The following is a 13349-nucleotide window of genomic DNA, read 5'->3' on the forward strand; positions in this document are numbered from 1 at the left end:
ATAGATAGATAGATAGATAGATAGATAGATAGATAGATAGATAGATACTAATAAAAATGCAAACATCAAGGCACATGTCACCTGCCTACTTCCTCCAGTGCCAGCTGCTAAGCCCTCTCCTTGGCACCTGGAGACCACACAAAGCCACCAGAGTTTGGTAGAGGACAGCAGCATCACTACCGTTACAGCTAAAGACCAGCAAATTTGTCCCCTAAGATGGAGGGTGAGTAGCCAAAGTCTGACAAGAGCCACCAATCACATATTTGTAGCAGGAAGAATTAGGATGTAGTTCCTGGGAAATTTTAGAATAACGAGGAACTCAAATACAGAGCTGCTGTGCTGCCTAGGAATATTTCTATGAGTAATTTTAAAATATAGCTGCCCTTGCCCACCTCCAGCCTTTGGTGGTTGCTGGTGCGTATGTCCCTGCTGCGATTGCTTTCACTGGTGTCCTTCACTCACATCATAATCTAGCCTGCTCTGCCTTCCAACATGAACTAAAGTCCAGGAGTCCTCTAGGGCTTCAGGCGCAGAGTGAGACTGGCTGAGATACCCAGCTTCGTGAGAAGAGAAGCAGCCAGTGTGCAGACAGCCATTGTTACACTAGGGCATGACCTACAAGCCAAGCCAACATTAACACACACACATATCACAGTCTTCGAGGGTGATGACACACGCCCTGAATCCCAGCGTTCAAGAAGCAGAAGCAGGTGGATCTCTACTGAGTTTGAGGCCTGATGTACATAGTAAGTTCCAGGCCTGTTACGACTACACAGTAAACCTAGTCTTAAAAAAAATAAAATAAAATAATAAAATAAAGCAAAAAATAAAAATAAAAAATAACAATGGTTTAAACTATAACACACCTAAAACTAAGTTAAAATTGTATTATAATAACGTGTGTAATGATATGCATTAGACATAAGATGGTATTTCAGCACATACATGCATTTGGGAATCAAGCAAAGTAGCATTTCCCTTTTGCTACCATTTCGTTAGGGTTGGAGTCTTTGAACTCTTCCTCTAGAGCTTCACAATTCTATGTTTCTAGGGCTCAAGACTGGGACATATGTTTCATTTTCAAGGGCACAGTGGGGGGAGGCAGTTGCACACAGTCATGCTCTCTCTCTCTCTCACACACACACAGTCCCCAATATCCCCTAGCTTGTCCAAATCAGTTATGAATCCCATAGCACATGGCACTTTGCACACAACTCTACTTGGCTTTGCATGTGTATCTGTTGCTATTTTACATTTAGTTAGAATCTAAGCTTTGTTTTCTGCTTGGCCACAATTCAAGACTCAGTACACCTAGAACAATGGTAAGTGCATAATAGATGTTCACTACGTTCTTGCTGAGTGGATCAATGTCATGTGACATGGAGGTTCAAGGCCCAAAAGGGGTCCTGACATAGGACAGAAGTCAGGAACATCTGGAGCATCAAATGAGATGGCAGAGTTGTCAGCACCCATTTGAGCGCTCCCCATTGGAGCTATGGAGTTGTTCCCTCCTGGATACCTCCTGGATTTATTTTTCTTTCTTTCTTTTTGCCTCTTCAACAGATTTGAGATTCTGAGCTGCCGACATCGGGAGTACCCGGATGGTTGATTCGATGTCAAAGAGTCCCTAAGCTGGCAGAGATCAAAATCTCTTCCTCCAAATTAAAAGGCTTACTCTCTCACAGAATTCACAATGGCCTCTTAATAGCACCGAATTAATCAACGAGCATGCCTCCAAATCACCTCCAATGATCAGCTTAATGCTCGTAGTTACCCTCCAGAGCATGGTGAGTCCTTGGCGCTGCGGGCATAAGTAAAGAGGGGAGCCCTGACTGCCAGGCAGCTGCCAACCCCTGCTGGTGCCTGCTGTGCACTTTATAAGCTCTTTTGCCCAGCAAAAAGCTGGGGGGGGGAGCGGCACAGGTTCTTTCTCCCTCTCCCTCCCCCCTCCCTTTCCCTCTCTTTCTTTCCTCAAAATGTCAGCCCTCAGGATTGAAAAAAGGCCATGCAGGGTGGCTTAACCCTGTAATCCCAGTATATAGGAGGCCGAGGCTGAGAGAGCACCATGACCTCAAAGATAGCTTGACTACAAGTGAACTCAAAATGAAAACACAACTAGAAAAAAAGAACTTGAGGAAGGGGAAATTCTATAGCTCCAATGGACTTCTTCCAGTCCTGCCCCTTGCTTGATTTCACAGCCTGGGCTACAAAGTAAGACCCCCCCATCCCACCACCAGCCCTTCCTCCAAGTGAAAAAAAAAAAAAAAAAAAAAACTGGAAAAGCTGGTGAAAGCGTAATTTTAAAATTATTTTTATTGTTTCATCTTAACAATTCTCTGTATGTATCGGATATACAGCCACGCCGTAAGGACGCGCAGTGGAATGGTAAACACACCAACACTTTTGCCTCTTACGCTTCATACTTGATGTTCTTTGTAAGAACACAGAATCTGCCTTTGGCCATTCTGCATTATAGAGTGAGCTATGGTTACCCGCTATCACTGTGCTGTGTGCTCTGTCTCTAAAACTTACTCCTCTGTCTCGTTCAGGCTGAACCAGGTGATCTCTCTTTGCCCATCACCACTCTCACCAGTCCTCACGACCCAACAGTTCCCCTCCAGTGTTGGGAATTTGATTCTTTTAGATCCCACGTGTAAGTGCCTTCCTGGGCCTGGCTGATTTTGCTGAGCACAATGACACCTAGGCTCATCCATATTGTTCGGTCACAGTGATTCCTTTCTCCTGGACAACTGCCCAGTTCTCAGTAGTATGAATCTATATCATATCTTCTTTTCCATTTGCCCATTGATGTACGCAAATTAGAATGTCTCCACAGGCCAGTGACTGTGAATTCTTTCCCAATGGACACAGGATGCAGACACCCAGAACATGTTGTTAAACAGAATATTGATTTCATCACCAATGTCTCAAGTTTCACAGTAAATACCAGACAGATTACTCCTCTCTGGGTATTTTTGCTAATTTGCATAATTTCTCTGAGGTTCCAGGTCCTGTCTAGAGGAAGACACCTTCTCTATCTCATCAGCGGGTTCTGAACCAATAGAGTAAGGTGATACAAAGACATTAGCCATTCTTTTCAGTGAGATGGTTCATCTTGAAAGCAATCCGGAGACTTGGAAGTACCAAGAAACAGCAAACTGTCCCCCCGTGTTCCCCCTGGAACATAGCAAACAGCCACAAGTGGACACTGGCGGTGATGTCTGATGTCGCATAGTTTTCAGTGGACAGATAGAATTGGTGTCATTAAAATTATCAGGAATGCCACTCTTACACCATGACTGTTGGCAGCCCAAGCCTCAGGTCCCAGCTCTGACAGGCTCTTGTGCATGGATGCCCTCCTAAGTTAAGGGGCAGGCTCTCTGACTAAACCCTTCAGTTGTTCAACGTTCCAAAACTTGAACAGTGGGAGTAATCATACTTTCATGGAACAGATGGGGAAACTGAGGCTCCAAAACCCATAGTTCCTACAGGCCAGTGGCAAGATTCAATCCCAAAAAGTGTGGCTCCCTTGCCCTTGAACATGGCTCACTCATTCTCTGCCTCCACCTACCCAAAGCCTTCCATGCCTCACTTCCAGGTCATCATTCTTAAACACCTGCCACACCCCCCAGGCTGTGGGCTGAATGATGGTGTAATAAGGAACTCAAAGGCTCCCAGAAAGATGAGAAAATAATGTGAGCAGGCGAAGCAAATACATGCGTGGCTGGGTAGACTGAACCGTGCTGAGCAAGGAAGAGCCGCCATCCCCAGAGATGGTTCCAGAAGCAATCAGAGAAGGCTTCTCGGAGGAGTTGCTGCCAGACAAAACCTAAAGGCCCTGGTTCATGGCCACAGGAACGTGGCCATGAATAGCAAGCATGCTTCGCACAGCTGCACTTGCCCTTGTGGCAGAGGCTGGTGGGCCTTCCAGAACCTCAGTCCATCTGTTTTATTGGGGAGGTGTCTCGGGGATCTGGAATCTTATGGAAGCCCCCAAGCACGGGAGCATGAGGGAGATTAGCGGCAACCCCCCTGCATCCCCTGGTGGTGCCGAGTCAGTTCTACTTCCCTGCTACGACCTTCATTCTCTCCTTGTTGTTATGCACACACTTGTTGTTTCTGCAAAAGAACATTTGTACTCTCTTGGAAAACCTAAGGGCTGACACTGAAAAAAAAAAAAAAATCAAAGCACGCGTTCCGTTTCCAGTCCCCTTCCACAGTCCTCAGGTGGAGGGTCCCCGACTCACATGGATCCAGACCTTCTTGCTCTTTCTTTTTTGTGTAGGACAAGAAGAGTAGGAAGCCAGGACTGCTACCCACACATGGCAAAAATCACGGAAGCACAGGAGGGGCGGGGGCTGCTGGGTCTGCTGCCTCCCCTGGCCAGGCACATCAGATATTTGGATGGTCTTTGACACAGGTACACAAACCTCCTCTATGTAGCCATACAACTTCTCCAAAGATACCACCGCCTTGAGGCTGATCAAGAGCTAAAATAAGGGCCCAGGGAACCCCTGTGAGGCCTTGTGTTGATGAGGCAGATAAAAATTCCATTGTGTACATCAAAGATTTAGCTGGCTGAGTAGCAAGGGGCAGGGCTAGAGCTTTGCCTTAAACCCAAAGAAAGAAAGGATAAAGATTGGATCAGAGAAGAAGAACAGGGAGTGGGGGAGGGGAAAGACTCAGAAAGAGGAACCCTAAGAACCGGGGTTCCTAAAGGCAGCTTCTATCAGCAGTTCTTGCTGCCATCTTAAAGGTCTAAAGTCAACCCACAGTTGGTGAGAATATTTAAGCAGCGAGCCTGAATTATGGTGTGTGGACAGACACGCCACCTATCCCTGCATACATTAATTACTTTTTCTGGCTGCTGTGACAGAATAGCCGGTGAAAGCCGCTTGAGGGAGGAAGGGTTTGGGTTGGCTCTCCGTTTAAAGGTGCAGTCCATCCCGGTGGGGAAGGTGTGATGGCAGAAGCAAGGGGGCTGCGGTCACATGACACCTATGGTCAGTATGGCCACTCACATCCAGGGTGGGTTTTCCTTTCTCCATTAAACCTCTCTGGAAACTCCCTTAGCCACTCCCAACGGTGTCTCTATTAGGTGACTGCAGATCCTGTCCAGATGACAATGAAGGTTCACATGTTGTGTTCCAGGCCTGTGGTGCCCTGGAAGGCGAGGCACTTCTCCATCATTTATATCTTCTGTGGTAGGCGTAAGGTTCAGGTCGAGGCCATTTGAGTGGAAGGCTCTCCTGTTGCGTCTTCAGTCAGTGCCGCCGTCTCTGTGCTGAGCTCACCTCCGTGATCAAAGGGATCCCTCATTGTCTGACTGCAGGTAGCTGCAGGGCCTGTGAGAACAGCTGAGCGTGCAGACTCTGATCATTTGCACACCCGAATGTGTTTTTTTGAGTGTGCGCCCGCATGTCCCCCTCCCATGCCCACATCTGTCAGCTTGTGCAGTCCCCTTGAGTCCTCTCTGTGAGTGAATTCATTCCCAGTCTTTTGAAACATTTCTTCCTTTTAAAGATTGCGCTTTTATTTTTAGTGTGAGTGTGTGTGTGTGTGTGTGTGTGTGTGTGTGTGTGTGTGTGTGTACATGAGTGCAGGGGTCTGAGGAAGCCAGAAGAGAGTGTCAAAACCCCTGGAACTGGAGTTACACTTGGTTGTGGGCAACCCATAACGACTCTTGTGCAAAAGCAGTACAGGCTCTTAACTGCTGAACCACCCCTCCGGCCTAGAGGCATTTCTCCTTTAAACCCACAAGAATGCGTTATAAGATTCTATCTGGACTTGAGGAATTATACGCTCTAAAAGTCACTTCAGGGCCATCAATCTCAGAACATTAACCTTTTTGAGTCTGTCAAGTTGTTCCATTGGCAAAGTTAAATGTGTCCTGTTCTTTCTTTGTTTAATAAGTTAACTAATCTTTTTTGGCATTGTCCTTATTTTGGATGTGAAGAGAAACCCCTACAGTATTTATTGATGCCACATAGGTTTCTCAGAAAGGCTTATAATCAGGGTTAAAAAAAAAAAAGTGATGTTTTCAAGTAAAGAAGGTAATTCTCCAGCAATGGAGTTAAAAGAGAAACTTAATGTAAGTAATTGTTGGGTAGGAATGTGCCACTTGACAGAGTCACTTTGGTGTGATGGCACAGGGCAAATGTATCTTATTTGCAGTGTTCTTCAAACAACTTCTGGGGTGCTCCGTGCTGTGGAATGAGATATTTGCTCCCTCATTAAGAGAACCAAACATAAAGCGCTCCAAACACAAGTGGAACTTAACAACTACTTTGGGCACAGCCAGGACCTTGCCCTATTGACTGTGCTGCCCGCACTCGGAGCAGGCCTGCCCCCTCCATTGTGGCTTACACGCCAATCACCCCTGGAAACACCTTCACAGACACTCGCCGAATGGTACCTGATGAATCACCGAGACATAATTCAACCTGACAGTGAAGATTAGTCCCCACAGCCAGACACGGTGGCACACGCCTGTGGTCCCGGTTATTGGAAAGGCAGCCTGAGGCATGCTCACATAGCTTGGTGAGACTGTTCCAGTCACAATTAAAAGGGGCTGAGGGTGTTTCTCGGTGATACAGAACTTGGTAGAAAGAAGGTAAGGCCATAGGCTCTCCCCTCAGTACCTCCCCACACCAACAAAAACAGTAAATAGCATAGATGGTCTTGACAGACCTCTATGCCCAGCCGTTCGTTCCTCTGGGATAAGGAGTGTAAGCACACCTGTCTGTAAAGCTCCCAAGAATTCAGGGGCCACAGGGTGGACTTTAAGAAGGACAATCGGAAGAGGTGCCAGTGTGAAGGGGTGAAAGAGTGAGACAGTCAGGGGGCAGAGAGCAGGGGTGAGCCTGGAGCCTCAGAGGCAGACAGGGACAGTGGGACAGGAGCAAGGATCCGGGAGAGGGGACAGAGGTGGTGAACCTCTGGGGGACACAGGGATTCTGCAGGTGGAGAGCAGAACACACAGAGGGAATAGACCAGAATGCAACACTGTGTGGCGTGACACGCTCCCACAGGACCCAAGCAGGTGAGCAACGTGACGTAGGTTCTGTGAGAGCCCTCTGAAGGATGTACCACGGTAGACTTCAGGAAGTGAGGGTAGAAACTGAGAGCCGAGCCAGGGACCTCTATGGGGGAATGTGATGGCGACCCAGTCAGGGTGGACCTGTGAACACGTGAAAGCTGTCTCATGCCAGATGCGCTCTTCAAGGAGCTTCAGTGAGACTCGTGTGAAGCAGATGTGGGTGGGAGAGGATCAGGAGTCCAGGAGTTGCCGTGTGTGTGTGTGTGTGTGTGTGTGTGTGTGTGCGTGCGTGCGTGCATGCGTGTGTGTCTGAGGCAGGGTCTCATGATATAGCCCCTGACTGACCTCATACTCATAGAGATCTACCTGCCTCTACCTCCCGAGTGCTGGGACTATGAGAGGTTTCAGTTTGATTATGAAATGTTCCCCATTGGCCCAAGTGGTTAGCACCGTTTTGAGAGGTGGTGGAATCTCTTGAAGGTGAGTTCCGGCTGGAGAAAGTGGGAAGTGGGTTCCGGGGAGCTGAGGGTCACTCGAGTCTCAGCTGCCTGACTTCTGCCTATATGCGTCCAGCCGTCCCGTGTCCTTATACAGCCTCCAAGCCTTCCTCACTGGGTTATACTGTCCCCTTCAGTGATGCCGCAATGAATCGTTCCTTACACCATCCCGGCCAGGTATTGTCACAGCGTAAGAACCTAACACAGGGATCGTGAGGAAGTGGCTGTGTCTACCAGACACTCACACAAGCCCAGCCAGGAGGCAGTCAGGGAGATGGCCAGTTTCCTGGAGTCTGAGAGAGGGCTCGAATGACATCATGGCTCCAGCAGTCACTGGCATAAGCATGGGTGTCTTAGATCTATGACGTTCCCAGGCTCGTCAGGATGCTGTGGTAGAATGCCTCACAACGGGTAGATCACAAACAAACCACGTAATGCCGTTTTGCACATTGTCAACAAGGAGAGTTTGAGATTAACGTTCCAGCAGATTCAGCGATTGCTTCCTTCACAGACATCTTACCATGACTCCCTACAGCAGAAAGTAGCTGGAGATGTGCTGATGTGATGGGATCCGACTGGGTGTCCCCCAGGGGTTTCTGGGTTGCAACCTTAAGTTCTTAGTGTGGTGGTGCTGAGAGGTGATGGAGCCCTTAAAGGCACAGCCTAGTCTAAGGTAGTAAGGTCATGCAGACCCCGCACTTGGGAGGGGTTAATGCTGACCTTGCAGGGTTAATTAATTCCTGGAAGGGTGAGTAGTTACTTAAAAAGAATGGCCCCCTTGTTTTTTGTATTTGTTTTGTTGTTGTTTTTTTAAGGTCTGAGAATCTCTTGGGTCTTTTGCTTCTTGTCTTATCACGTGACTTGTTCTTCACAAGCTGACACTGTAGGGCTGCCACCCACGGAAAGCCCTTCCCAGAGCCAACCAGACGCTGGCATCCCGCTGTTAGGATGTGGCTCCAGATACTGGCGTGCAGCAAAGGTAGGAAGGGAATCTGTAAATGTCTGCTGGCTGACGGATGCTCTCCCGCACTCTGAGAGGCCCATGAGCCCGTGCCAGCTTCTCCCTGGCTTTCACATGACTTTTGCTTATCTGGTGCAGCTGATAGGAGTGACTGCGTCTCAGGCGACAAGGGAAGGGGTACCGTGGATGCCTGGAAGGATACACAGCCCTCCAAAGAACTCTCAGAGCATGTGGGCCCTTCCCAGGGTCAAGAATTTGAAGCAGTTGCCCCATCATCTATTCCTGAACACTGGTAGAATTTTGTACTAAAAATAGCTAGTCTAAAAATAAAAATCCCAGTACTTATCTGAGATTTGTCAACTAAACTGACATGTACTTCTAGATATTTAGACACATCTGTACAAGCCCTCAGACCTTTGGAGGCATCGGAAGCCTTGGTTTTCATCCTTGGCTTTGTATATAGTCCTTACAGAGATATTTGGTTTTGTGTGGACATCATCAGGCAGCATGTGAATGGTCTGTTTGAAATAAAGCGTTTGTGCACAGAGTTCGGTCCAGTAGCCACACAGACACTAAATGGAAGAACTCAGAGAGTATGAGCCAGGAGAGATCAAGAACGCCTGCCATTTCACCCTGAGGTCATTCCGAGCAATGAATTACAAGGCTTGTCTTTTTTTTTTTTTTTTTTCCTTTTTAGAAATTGTTTCATTCTATACGTGCCTTGGAACTTTCCATGTAGCTCAGGCTGACCTTAAATTCATGATTCTTCTGCCTTGGCTCCCTGATTGCCGAAATTACCGGTGTATATCTCTACACTGGCCACTAAGTCCCATCCCAGGGCCGATTGCATGCTTCCGGGTTCTGATCAAGCCCCGTGGTTCATTCAACTGGCCTCTCACTGCTGCTGGGTTGAGCTCCCATAATTCATTATGAGTTGATGGCTTTGGCATATCACTATAGCTCACTGGAAATTAAACCCAAAGAACAGCTCAGCTTTTCTAAAAACTTGTGATTTCTGGTAGGCTGTGAGCTATTCAATTCAGCTTCCTTTGTTTATAAAAGGTGTCATGATGAAGACTGGGAAGGTTTTTATTCAACCTCTTTAATGCTCTTATGAGTATTTTGCAACCTGTCTTCCCATGCTTACACATAATTATTATATGAAAAAAATACTGATGGATTAAAGGAAAATTCTTAGCAGCTGGTCCCCAAATCGGTTTCTCTAGCACAGTAACAGTGTGGAGATATTCAGGTGACAACTACACTGGTCTTACTCCAGCATAAGAGGGAATGTTCTGAGGTACTCTGTCAGTTGACTGACCTTTGCCCCTCCCCCCCCACCCACCCCCCACTTCCGCCTCTGTGGAGCTCTGCAAACTTCTGTGGGCCTTGGAGGTTTGAAGAGTTCTAAAGCAGAAGAGATGTCCCTTCTGAGAGCTACAGCTCTGACTCCTGCAGCTGTTATTTTATTATCGAACTAAATCACACAGCTATAAAAGGAAATCAAAGAAGCTATCATCGGTGTTAGGTAGAGTAACTGTGGTGGTTTGGATGGATTTGGTCCCCAGAGACTCATGCGTCAGAATGCTCGGCCACAGGGAGTGGTACTACTGGAAGGCGTGGCCTTGTTGGAGGAAGTGGGGGCGGGCTTTGAAGTCTCCTGTGCTTAAGCTCTGACTGTGTGGAACACAGTCTCCTGCCCTTAGGATCAAGATGTAGAGTCCTCAGCTCCTTCTCCAGCACCGTGGCTACCTGCACACAGCCATGCTTCCCGCCACGATGATGACGGACTGAAGTTCTGAAACTGTAAGCCAGCCCCAGTTAAATATTTTCCTTTCTAAGAGTTGCCCTGGTCATGGTGTCTCTTCACAGTGCAGCTAAGACGGTAACGCTATGGGCTGTGACAGCCCAGTTGTTATGACATGGCACAACCGAGGTTCATAGCTCACTCAGGCAACTGTTGGAGTAATAGTGTTACCAAGCCAGAGACTGTGTCTCCCCCGTTGTCTCTTCCAGAGCTGAGTCCCTTCTGAGCCATAGTTTCCACAGCCTGTGTTTCTGCGAAGTTTTCTGCGCTCAGCTAAGCGAGGGCACAGGAGAACATGAAAGTGCACATGCCCTTTCGTAGAAGACCTATCCTAGAAATGGTCATGTTAGTTCTGCTCACATTCCACTGGTATCAGCCAAGTGTCTCTGTCTAGAGTCTGACTAGCTTGGCCATGACTGGCAACTGTAACTCCAGCCTCAGGAGTGGAGAAATGTGACTTGTAGGCACAAATGTGACATTTCCGTTCTTATGTCATGTCATATAATGGAATTCACTTAAGCATACATATTTTGAGCTGACTATGGAGACTCATGCCTGTAATGTCAATCCTTGGTGTGCTGGAGAGATGGCTCAGTGGTTAAGAGCACTGACTGCTCTTCCAGAGTGACCCTGGTTCAATTCCCAGCACCCACAGGACAGCTCACAACTGTCTGAAACTCCAAGAGCTGACACTCTCACACAGACATACATGCAGGCTAAACACCAATATACATAAAATAAAAATAATTATTTTTTAAAAAAATACTTGGTAGGCAGAGACTAGAAAGTACGAAGTTTAAGGCCAGATTGGGTGGGTTACATAGTAAGGACCAGTCTCAAACAAATGAAAAAAAAAAAATATGTATGTACATATATGTATATGTGTATACACACACACACACACACACACACATATATATACACTACCACAAGGACAGGAATAGAGACTTCTCAGCTGCCTTTCCAACCAGCTGCACCGTGCCGTCCCTCCACCATCGTAGACTCTAACCCTCTGAAACTGTAAGCCCAGTCAAAACCTTAGACATTGCCTTGTCGTGGTGTTTAGAAAACACCATGCAATAGAAAAGTAACCAATCCTGGTGTGTAGTACATATCTGAGCAATATCTGGTTTCTGTTGGAGGAATGGACTCCTTTTCAGCATTGATAATCGTGGCTGTCCTCCCTCGCAGTTTGTTATCTGATTACTCACTCTGCAACTATGCTGCCACATTCTTTGAAGGTCAAAAGGTCCAAGAACTGCATAAAACAAAACAAAACAAAACAAAACGTAACATTTCAGTACATAAACAAATACATATTTGCATATCTGGCATATTTATCTTTAGGTCAAGATTTGGCTGTCTCTGAGATAAACACCGAGCAGAACCAGTGGCCCTACAAAACAAAAATTCCGTTTGTACAAAGTCGCAGCCAGATGGAAGGAAGCTTCCTGGTTAGCCAGAACTCACCCTAAGGGCTGGGGAGATGGCTGGGGGTGGGGGGGATGGCTGGGGGTGGGGGAAACCCTTGCTATTTAAGCACAAGGACCTGAGTTCAAATTCCAGAACCTGTGTAAAAACCCGTGGTGGCTGGGACAAAGGTTTATACCCTGAAACAGAGGACTATAACCCAGGGTCAGGGGTCATTCAGAAATCAGCAGATTCCCAGAGGTCCCTGACGCCAATCTAGCCAGTTGTTGTATGGGCTATTATAATTGAAAGTATTCTTGAGGGTGTGCAGAGTTGTACACCAATATTTTTCCAATAAGGAACATTCTGCTAGCTACAGGGTCCTGGCACCAACCCCCTTCGGCTAGGAGCCGCCGCTATGCCTACAATTACGCAACCATGCCTGTACACGCCTTGCAAGGGCTCTGCGCCTGCGCTGCCCCCCCCCCCCCCCCCCCCCCCCCCCCTCGCCGGGCCCCGCCCCGCCCCGCCCCCCCCCCCCCCCCCCGAGCCCCGTGCTGAGTGGGTTTTGAGCCTGGCCTAAAATAAAAAGTGTCACCCAGTTAAAGAAAAGCTGTCGGCTTTCAGTCCCCTCAAGGTGTAGAGCCCTGCCCCCAAACTAAAGAAGTCCCCGGTGTGGGAAAGAGAATAAACCCAGCTAGGCAAGATAAGAAATCAGCGACCCAGGCAAATAAAGGAGGCGCCGATCCAAGTGTAAAGTAGATATAAGCCAGGCTAACTGAAATTAAGCATTAAACACATTCAAAGAAAAAGTTAAAAAAAAAAAAAAAAGAAAGAAAAGAGAGAAGTTGAAAATTAATTGGAGTTACGATTAATGTTGGAGAAAGTATAATCTGGTATATGGTCCGGGTCGCTGTTTTTATGTGGTCTCAGCTCCAGGCGCTCACGTTGGAACAGTACTTCCGCTTGTCCGAATCTGAGCCTTGGTGCTTTTCTTTCTCAGAAGCCTGTGTTTTCTGCTTTCTCCCTTCCAGCGAGACCCCAGCTCTGCTCGTAGTCACCGTGAATGGGAGCCATCCCAGAGAGGCGTCCTGAGGCCTAAAGCCAAAGCACTCACAGCTCCCTGGAAGGATCTCTGCCTGGTGAAGGGAATTGTGGGTATCTGGGAATCACAGATGAGCTAGCCACACATAACATCTGTCGGAGCTGGGCAGGATGGCAGAGCCTTTAACCTGAGAGGCTAGAGAAGCTGAGGCAGGAGAATGGGGGTTTGAGACAAGCCTGGCAAATGTAATGACGCTCTGTTTCGAAAACTTAAAAAAAGAAAAGAAAAGAAAAGAACTTTGAGATTTTATTGTTGTTGTGTGTGTAGTTGCCAAGTACGCTACGGTAAGTCACAGTGTCAGCCTATTATTTTCAGTGATCAGCTGTGAAGCAGATCCCGCTAAATTGCCCCGGCAAAAAGTGGCAGTTCTGGTGGCTATTCTGCCGGCTCTGCCTCCCAGGTAACTGGGGTCACAGACCTGCACCAACAAATAGACAAAAAACTGTCTTCTCTTCAGAATTAAATCAGGAATTCATTCTTCTGTTTGTTTTGTTTTGTTTTGTTTTGTTTTGTTTTGTTTTGTTTTGTTT

At 47.3% G+C, this 13349-nt stretch overlaps 1 long non-coding RNA gene across 2 annotated transcripts in view; it reads left to right on the forward strand.

Moving 5' to 3' along the window:
- The window catches only part of LOC129692918 (uncharacterized), a 9753-nt gene extending 5516 nt beyond the window's left edge, over window positions 1–4237 (forward strand). The window contains exons 5-6 of one of the 2 annotated variants that reach the window (XR_008722788.1): window positions 1564–1787; window positions 3009–4237. This is a non-coding gene — a long non-coding RNA (uncharacterized LOC129692918). Of the gene's footprint in view, window positions 1–1563; window positions 1788–3008 lie in introns of those variants that run through there. The other variant, XR_008722787.1, reaches the window with a different exon arrangement.
- Window positions 4238–13349: the final 9112 nt, after the last annotated feature.

The sequence above is a fragment of the Psammomys obesus genome, unplaced genomic scaffold (genome assembly GCF_907164565.1).
Source record: "Psammomys obesus unplaced genomic scaffold, mPsaObe1.curated_primary_1811, whole genome shotgun sequence".
In the NCBI taxonomy this organism is placed as follows: domain Eukaryota; kingdom Metazoa; phylum Chordata; class Mammalia; order Rodentia; family Muridae; genus Psammomys; species Psammomys obesus.